This window comes from Bombyx mori, chromosome 17 (genome assembly GCF_030269925.1).
Source record: "Bombyx mori chromosome 17, ASM3026992v2".
NCBI lineage: Eukaryota > Metazoa > Arthropoda > Insecta > Lepidoptera > Bombycidae > Bombyx > Bombyx mori.
Window position 1 is genome coordinate 12,587,405 of NC_085123.1, and position 9,106 is coordinate 12,596,510.

The following is a 9,106-nucleotide window of genomic DNA, read 5'->3' on the forward strand; positions in this document are numbered from 1 at the left end:
TGAGACCTTAGATATCTCAAGGTGGGTGGCGCATTTACGTTATAGATGTCCATGGGCTCCAGTAATCAATTAACACTAGGTGGGCTGTGAGCACGTCCATCCATCTAAGCAATAAAAAAAAACAATTTGACACTTTAGGCTTGGTACCCATTAAACATTAGGTGGGTATCCATGTCTACATTAGCTCAAGAAACAAAGGCAGCTGCAATTGTTATTGTTATATGTTTATTATTATTTTTTAATATCCCGCGTTTCATTCTCATTCGCCCTTATAATATATAAAGTTCGTTTCATCAGAACGTAAACGTTTGTGGATTCAGAAAACAACTGCTCACGTCAGTTTTGAACTCAGCACTGAACTCTTTACGACCGAGAGTTTGATTGTGAACGATCAAAATATTGTATTCAGAGAATAATGCGTGTGCCATGTTTATTTTCGGTAATCCTATTAGGCGGTCATAAATAGAGAATTCGGTCATAAATAGAAAAATCGATACAACATACATCGTAGATAATTTATTATTTTAGGGCCGGGAATCATTTACTACGAGTAGATAGATAGATACAGGAATAATTAATTAAACGAGTGATAACACCGCCGAATGGCATCCTCGGAAGATACTTTATTAGTTTTTACTGATGGTTGGGATATCTTGTAATCTTCTAGCTACTATTTTATGTAAATGACAGCATTCCCTAGGAAAGTTGACGTCAGGCAGGCGACCGGTCGTAGATTCACTCCAAATTCCTATGCACCATAATGAGAGGCTCCGACGACTCTACATATTGTGGAATCAGAACAGAAAGAAGAAGAATGGCTATCTTGTAAACGGCGGCACCACTTTTCTCTCTACGCGTGACGCGAAGTGGCCCTTCGTATCCGTTTTTACAATTGTGAATTCGATTTCAATTCTCAAGCGGTGATATTCACTGCAGCGTTTTTCCATTTGTAGGTGATTGAACTATTCGCGGCCTAAAGGATTAAAAACGATGTACAATTATCGAACGATACGACTATTTGTGAATGCCACAGGTCAAATTCTGCAGGCAAATAAAAAAAAATTGCTAGGAAAATACCTCCTTACTACTTTTTTTTTTTTATTGCTTAGATGGATGGACGAGCTCACAGTCCACCTGGTGTTAAGTGGTTACTGGAGCCCATAGACATCTACAACGTAAAATGCGCCACCCACCTCGAGATATAAGTTCTAAGGTCTCAGTATAGTTACAACGGCTACCCCACCCTTCGAACCGAAACGCATTACTGCTTGACGGCGGAAATAAGTCGGGTGGTGGTACCTACGCGTGCGGACTCACAAGAGGTCCTACCACCAGTGATTACGCAAATTATAATTTTGCGGGTTTGGTTTTTTTTACACGATGTTATTCCTTCACCGTGGAAGTCAATCTACTGAACTGTAGCTGAGCGGAAAACTTTCCGATAAACGAATAAGATCGTGTAATAGATTGAAGTCGTCGTGGCCTAAAGGATACGATACCTGGTGCATTCGTATCGAGCGATGCAATTTTTTTGTTATTGCTCACATGGGTGGATAAGCTCACGTTCCGCCTAGTGTAAAGTGGTTACCGGAGCCCATAGATATTTAAAACGCAAATGCCCCTCTCGAGACATAAGTTCTAAGGTTTCAGTTTTTACAGTACAACGACTGCTCCACCATTCAAACCGAAACGCATTATGTGATGGTGATGGTACTTACCCGCACGGACTCACTAGACGTTTTACAACCATTACTGTGCCATTGTTTGAATTCCGTATTTCGAGACATGTTCACGTTTCACGATGAAGAAGCAACATCGTGTAATATAAAACTTAATTACACATTTAATTAGCGTAGTTGCAGGTTTTAATGCGTTTTGTGAGTCCGCACTGATAGATACGACTACCTTGCCTATTGATGTCGCGAAGCATTTTTTTTATTGCCCATGTAGGCAGACGAGCACACGGCCCACCTCATGGTGAGTGGTTACCGTCGCCCATGGACCTCAGCAATGCCAGGGGCAGAGCCAAGTCTCTACCTACCGAAAGTAATGCGTTTCGATTTCAAGTGTAGGGCAGAAGTTGTACTATTGAGCTGAGATTTCTTATTATCGTTTTTAATGTCTATAATCTCCGGTAACTACTTAAAGTGGCTGTGCAAGTTCTTTCGTTTAACTACCTAATAAAAAAATTACATGTAGACAAAGGGAGCTTCGTTCTATGGCATGATATACCGTTTACTTCACCGGTGACCCAATTTTCACGTCACTATGTCCGCACGCGACCCCGTTTTTGAACAGTATTTTGTTGGAAGTCTGTCTCGCCTTTTACGATAAGCTAAGTTGCAGTGAAAATTGTTATGGAATGATTTGTAATAGCTTTTGTGTTAAGTTGGTTTTATTTGTTACTAGCTGACCCGGCAGACTTCGTAATGCCTCAATCGATAAATAAAAAAACCTAAGCTTTTGTATAAAACAAACATAAACAAAAAAAAGAAAAACAAAATTGTCATTTTTATTTAATGCCGAGCATTTTCATATTTATTTACCTTTTAAACCTTCTCTGGACTTCCACAAATAATTAAAGACCAAAATTAGCCAAATCGGTCCAGCCGTTCTCGAGTTTTAGCGAGACTAACGAACAGCAATTCATTTTCATATATAATATACTTATAGATAGTAGAGTATGTTTTATTGGACGCCGATGTAAATGATAATAAATGCAAAGCATTTAAGACAAAAGTACAATGTGTGGTCTCACTAATATTATTATTTTGCCTATAAATATATATAAATAGATTAATACGTAAATATGACATTTTATGTAAATATATACCTATGATTAATGAAACGTACAAAAGGTACACTGAAAAGACATTTTAACCTAACATTAATTTAAATAAAAACTAAAAGTATGTAAAGAAAAACCTTTATTACTTAAAACTATTTAGTTTTTTAAAAATAATTTTTCTTCAGCGTCACTCAGTGTCATGGAGTGAAGTCTGTCATTTAGTAAAAAGAGAGCTCAGTTTTGTATAATTTATTAATACTGTTTACTGTTTAATTTTTAATATTAATTTTAAAAGAGAATATGCACTATTGCACTTTCTCACCCAAGCTTTTTTTTTCATTGCTCAGACTGGTGGACGAGCTCACAGCCCACCTGGTGTTAAGTGTTAAGTTAACTTCAGTCTGCTTTCACTATCTTTACATAAAATAAAGTCGCTTCCGCTGCCTGTTTGCTTAGATACTTTAAGCTATTCAATGGATATTAATGCAGTTTTCAGCAAGAGTGTGATACACGAAGAAGGTTTATATGTATGATACATATATATTATACTACCTACAAAAAACCCAAAATTCTATATTGCAACCCTGTGAAGCCGGGGCGGGTCGCTAGCATTAAATTAAACTATTGTTATATTGCGCCTTCAGATTGAAAACGCATTCAACTCCATGCCGGTATCTCATTGCTATGACAATGTCCCTCCCCCTACGAAATTTGGCGTTTTCTTGACGTCTATAAAAGTCATTGATGACCCAGATTGTCGTGTGGATTATCCACTGAAGTTACTTTAAAGGTCTATGGGATTATCTGATTTCGATGTCAACTAAAGAACGGCACATGGACCCTTTTGATTTCGTCAAGAGAGACTATCGTTCATATTCCCATAAATAATGTTTCGCAAATTTAATGTTTTGGTGCCAATAGTAGCTTTCGAGAATTCAAATAAATTTTCCGCAAATAGGAGAATCGTGTTAAAGTATATCCGCCTCACCTAATATTGCAAGTCGTTGACGTCACGGACACGTATCGGATCCGGATTGATGTATTACACGATTGATCTACATACTTGCTTTGTTGGAAATTGTGGCAAGCGGATTATTACATGCTGTGATTTATAACTTTTCGTTGTTGATTGAAAGCGGTTCATTATTCATTATTCATTTGACGAAAAAAACTAATAAGGTGTTAAATTTCAATTACTATTTATTTATTGTCATTTTTATTAATTACTGCAAGTATGCATCATGCTTTTTAATATAATAAGTATATCATGATCATCATTATCCTGCCCTTCTCCTAGTCACCTGGGGTCGGCGCAACATGTTTTCTATTTCCATACTCTTCTATCATATACCATTTCTTCGCTCACTTCCCTCTTACCCATATAGTCTTTCACACAATCTATCCATTTCTTCTTAGGTCTACCTCTTCCTCTATATCCTTCCAAATTCATAGTTAACACTCTCTTACCAACCTCATTTTCATTTCGTCTCATCATATGTCCATACCATCCCAAACGCGCACTCCTCAGCTTCTCTGTTACAGGTGTAATATAATAAGTATATATATGTATATAATTTGCGTAATTACTGGTAGTAGGACCTCTTGTGAGTCCGCGCGGGTAGGCACCACCACCCTGCCTATTTTTGCCGTGAAGCAGTAATGCGTTTCGGTTTGAAGGGCGGAGCAGTCGTTGTAACTATACTGAGACATCTAAGTAATAAAAAAATAGCATTTTGCGATCTACATATACCTAGTCAGATCATAAATTCTGTCACATGTTTAATGTAAAATAATTGAAACAAGTTTATTCATTATGTAACCATTCATATACCAAAATGAACTTAACAAAACATAGATTCTTATGACACTAAAGTTTATTCAAAATGACCTCCGTGATTTTGAATACAGGCCTTCAATCTGCGCGGCCAGTCGTCTATCGCAGCACGAACGAGGTCCATGTCAATATCGGCAGCTGCCTTAATCAAGGATGTCTTGAGTGACTCCAAACTGGGATGAGGCTTTGAGCACGCCTTTTCCTCCAAGTTTTCCTCCAAGTGTAGTCCTCCATATCTTGTAATCTAAGGGATTCAAATCTGGACTGGAGGAGGGCCAGTCTTCGTGCCGGATGAAGTCGATTTCACGCGCCGCCAGCCAATCTTGTGTGCTCTTCGCTCTATGAGCTGGCGCCGAATCTTGTTGGAATACCCAGTGCCTGTTATTGAACATGGTATGAGAAACAGGTTCCACAAGGTTCGTCAGGACTGTATTTTGATACACAACTGCATTTGTTTTTACACCTTTCTCACAAAAATGTACCTCTGTTAAGCCCCAATAAGAAACTCCCAACCATACCATGAGCGAGGATGGAAAATGACCTCGTTGGACACGCGGAATACGGTTGCTCGCTTCTTCACTACTGTGTGCGTACACCTTATCATTTTGTTTGTTGTAGCTCTCTTCTACGGTAAAAATTTTTTCATCCGTAAAAAGAATTTCCCGATATTTTTTTCCCGCGTACCGCTTCAACAAAGCGCGGCATCTCTTCAGTCTCAGGTCCATTAGACGAGCATTCAAACGATGTCCTGTTTTTCTTCGATATGCCCGAAGCCCTAAGTCTTCATTTAACACCCTTAATACTTATGACCTGACTAGTTACATATAGGTATATATAGGTATAAGTACGATGCGGCATATTATGCGACAACACTCCGTAGTGACATAGATTGATCGCGCTGCAGTTTTCATTGAATAATTTAGTTGTTTGAAACAGTTTGCGGTTATTCATGTTGGTAACTTTGCATTTAGATGTTTATAATGTGACGAAATGTTACGTGAAATTGAATGTTTTATTCATGACCTATGCAAGTGTAGTGTTCGCTCACGCGGCCCGCACTAACTTAAAACCATTCCAAGTCATTCAATCCCGTTTTTACAGGATAGCCGTCGGAGCCCCGTGGTTCGTCAGGAGCATCGACCTGCATGATGACCTGGACCTAGAGTCCATCTGTAAGTATCTACAGTCGGCATCAATGCGCTACTTCGATAAAGCGGCACGACACGAGAACCCTCTCTCTCATCGTGGCCGCCGGTAACTACATTCCCGATCCTGCGGACAAAATGGAAAGCACTCGACGTCGCCCAAAACACGTCATTTCGGATCCTCCCGATCCACTAATGGTGCTTTTAGGTACCTCAAGTACAAACGATGCTTTTAGGTACCTCAAGCATCGGTCATAGTTCTCGTCGAACCCGTCGCTTGCGAGAAGGGCTCGACGAACCCGTCGCTTGCGACGAAGGGCTCGACGAGTAAATTAACCCACTGACAGCCCACTGAGTTTCTCGCCGGATCTCCTCAGTGGGTCGCATTTCCGATCCGGTTGTAGATTCTGCGAAGCACGGCTCTTGCTAGGGTTCGTGTTAGCAACGGCGTCAGGTTTGAGCCCCGCGAGCTCACCTACTATGTAGTTAAGGTTACGACGAAATAGCCTCTCAAGGCTATCAGCATAGGTAGGAAAAAAAAATGTTTTGTGTTTGTTTTTAAATTTGTTGCCAATAGATTGATTCCGAATTAAACTATTGAAATGGCTCGCGTAATAAAATTTCGTAAAAAAAATGTAGTTTTTTAGTATTCAGTGTTGCCCAAAAGACACGATTAGGTAGGATTAAGTAAGGATTATGTAAGATTATTGCATCGCGCGATATAACAGTGCCTGGTTTCAAACTATCCGGAAAGGTTTTTTTGGTGAGTTTTGGTGGCCTCCAGGCTTTTCTAGCTTCAATAGGACAGGTAGGCACGGGTTGGTTTGCAAACTGCTCGGAGGCCTACGAAGGAGGTCTTATTCGAATCTTTAACTCATTTGTATTAAGCACACTTATTCGAATAAGGAACACGAAAGTGAGTTTCAATATAAATGTTTATTTTCATGTATATCGGTAACGATCCATTTCATTCTTTTCAAACGAAAACAAAACGGTAATGAAATCTCATGAAATTTGCTATAACAATCTTCGTAAATTGTAGTTCATCAAGATGTATGGATATAGCATAGAAAATAGGACTCCGAAGCTAGTGAACAAACTGTATGAGGTTTGGATCTGTATTGATGATAAAGACGCGTTTACAAAACCAGCGGGTAAAATGATTTTATGTTGATTTTATTGAGTACTAGCACCGCGAATTCGACGGAGAGCTTGTGTTCAATTTAAGTTATGGCGCGTTGTTTATTAACATTTGAGGCTGGGCTGGCAGGTTTTTGACTCTCGGTGTCGACTTGATTTTTGATTGTTTAATTAAAATTAATGAACAAAATTAAAATTAATTAACAAAATTAAAGTTAATTAAACAATGCTATATCTTTAGTTGACGATAAAGCGTATTCTAAGCTCGCACAGACAAGTATCGCAATCCTGTCTATATCTGCCTGGAAGGAGTCTTAGGGTACTTTATTAAAGGCGGGGCAATTCTTCAACAACGCTGTTGCGACTTGGACTCCATGTCTCAAGTCGGGCGACGGCGTTCACGTTGTGATGTCTATGCGCGATGTATATACAGACTCTGATAATTACTAAACATTAGGTGTTGCATGAGCTGATTTACCCATCTACGAAAAATAAAAATGACCTTTACGATTAGTCACTATTTTTAAATAGTGACTAATCGTAAATTATTTATAATAAAAATCTTAAAGTGAAATCTTAATGTTTTTGGTAAAAACCATATTTTTCGTTACAATTGCCTTTTTATATGATTTTCTTCAAGGTAGGTGAATACGTCTTCATTGGCACTCACCAAATCAAACAATCGTCGAGTATAAGCCGATTAAAAAAAACTGATTAAGACCGAAAAAAATCAGTCGTTTTTTTATGCTTCGTTCCAAAAACGCTATCACGAAACCGTTGCCTTACTGCGGATTTCAGGTGCAGTCCGTCGGATTACGGACGGCCCGAACTTGTAACAAGCGTCCACAGACAAAAAGCGTACTCAAATCGATCATGTTATACGTACTATCGAAATATCGAGAAGATTTTGCTTCGAATGAATTCGAATTGAACTCCTTGATGCTACCCGGAAAACATTTGTCATGAGTTTGGAACAATCTGACAATTATTGTTCATTGATTTAAGGTGATTTGACAAGTTTGATTTAATTGTGGAAGGCGATTGTTTTTAATATTGATTGATATTTAATTCTTTTTAAATCTACGTTTGAATTTCAAAGGTAGATAATGGTGGAAGACTTGATGCTGAGAGCTGGTTGGTTGAAGATTTTGTAGTGAACGCCACGATAAAACTCCTCCCGAGTGTTAATTCTTTACCTGAGTTCGCCTTACTCTTACGCCTGACTCTTAACATTTAAGTGGCCATCCGTATATTAAATAATAATAAATAAATACTTGTGGAATTTTAGTTTTTATCACGAACGAAATAACGCCCACAATCTCATTTTTGTATGTAATCTGTAATACATACCTGGAAGCGATATACCAGATATTACAAGATCTCCGAAACTACGCGAGGCCTACGACTTACTTATACTTCCGCTTGGATACCTAATTAATAGTCATTGAGGCGCTTACTAGGAACGTATTTTACGTAAATGCTATCCAAAATGTATAATAACTATCCATCGCATGTATCCATCCAGTAGCGTGCACATGGCAAAAGTTGCTAACCGTTGCTAAATGAATGCTAAGTTACGAAATCGAAAGTGACACAAGCAACTCTTTAACCGGGGAAAGTGCATAGTGCTTCATTAGAAGTCTAGTAACTAATAAAAAAATGTGTGCGTGTACTAGTGTACACACGTAAGAAGTGAAACTTGTTTATGGCCTTATTTTTCGAAAAATGATCTACATGCAACTTTCTAGAAATTGGTTAAATAAAGTTAAATTAGATAAAGTTTAAACAAAAGGATTTTATTATCATAGACATGAATACAAATAATACAATTATTTCACTTTACCTTTTTGCTACTAAGATTATTACAGCATTTCATTAATTGTAATAGAATTATTACTATCATTGTCATTGTCATTATATATTTTTGTAATTAATGGCTTATGGTAACTGAAATATGAAATATATGGTTTACATTCCACGAAATTTAGTGACCGAGTAAAAACTCCATCAATTGTAGTGCCAGATCTTGTTGTTGACGTTTGAGGACTGTTTTTCATGGATAAATTCAATTTATCTTTCAGAAATTCAACTAGCTTCAAAGAATTTTCCGATGCAAAATTTACATTAAAATCTCCACTTAAAATCATCGGTATTTTATAATTATTGTTACCGAGTAAAGAGGCACCTTCACTTGTGTAC

General features: G+C 38.0%; 1 long non-coding RNA gene across 1 annotated transcript; it reads left to right on the plus strand.

Annotated features, from left to right (window-relative positions):
- Positions 1-7,709: 7,709 nt before the first annotated feature.
- Positions 7,710-8,189, plus strand: LOC134200388 (uncharacterized). The gene is made up of 2 exons (XR_009975283.1): positions 7,710-7,912; positions 8,007-8,189. It is a non-coding gene; the product is annotated as an uncharacterized LOC134200388 (long non-coding RNA).
- Positions 8,190-9,106: the final 917 nt, after the last annotated feature.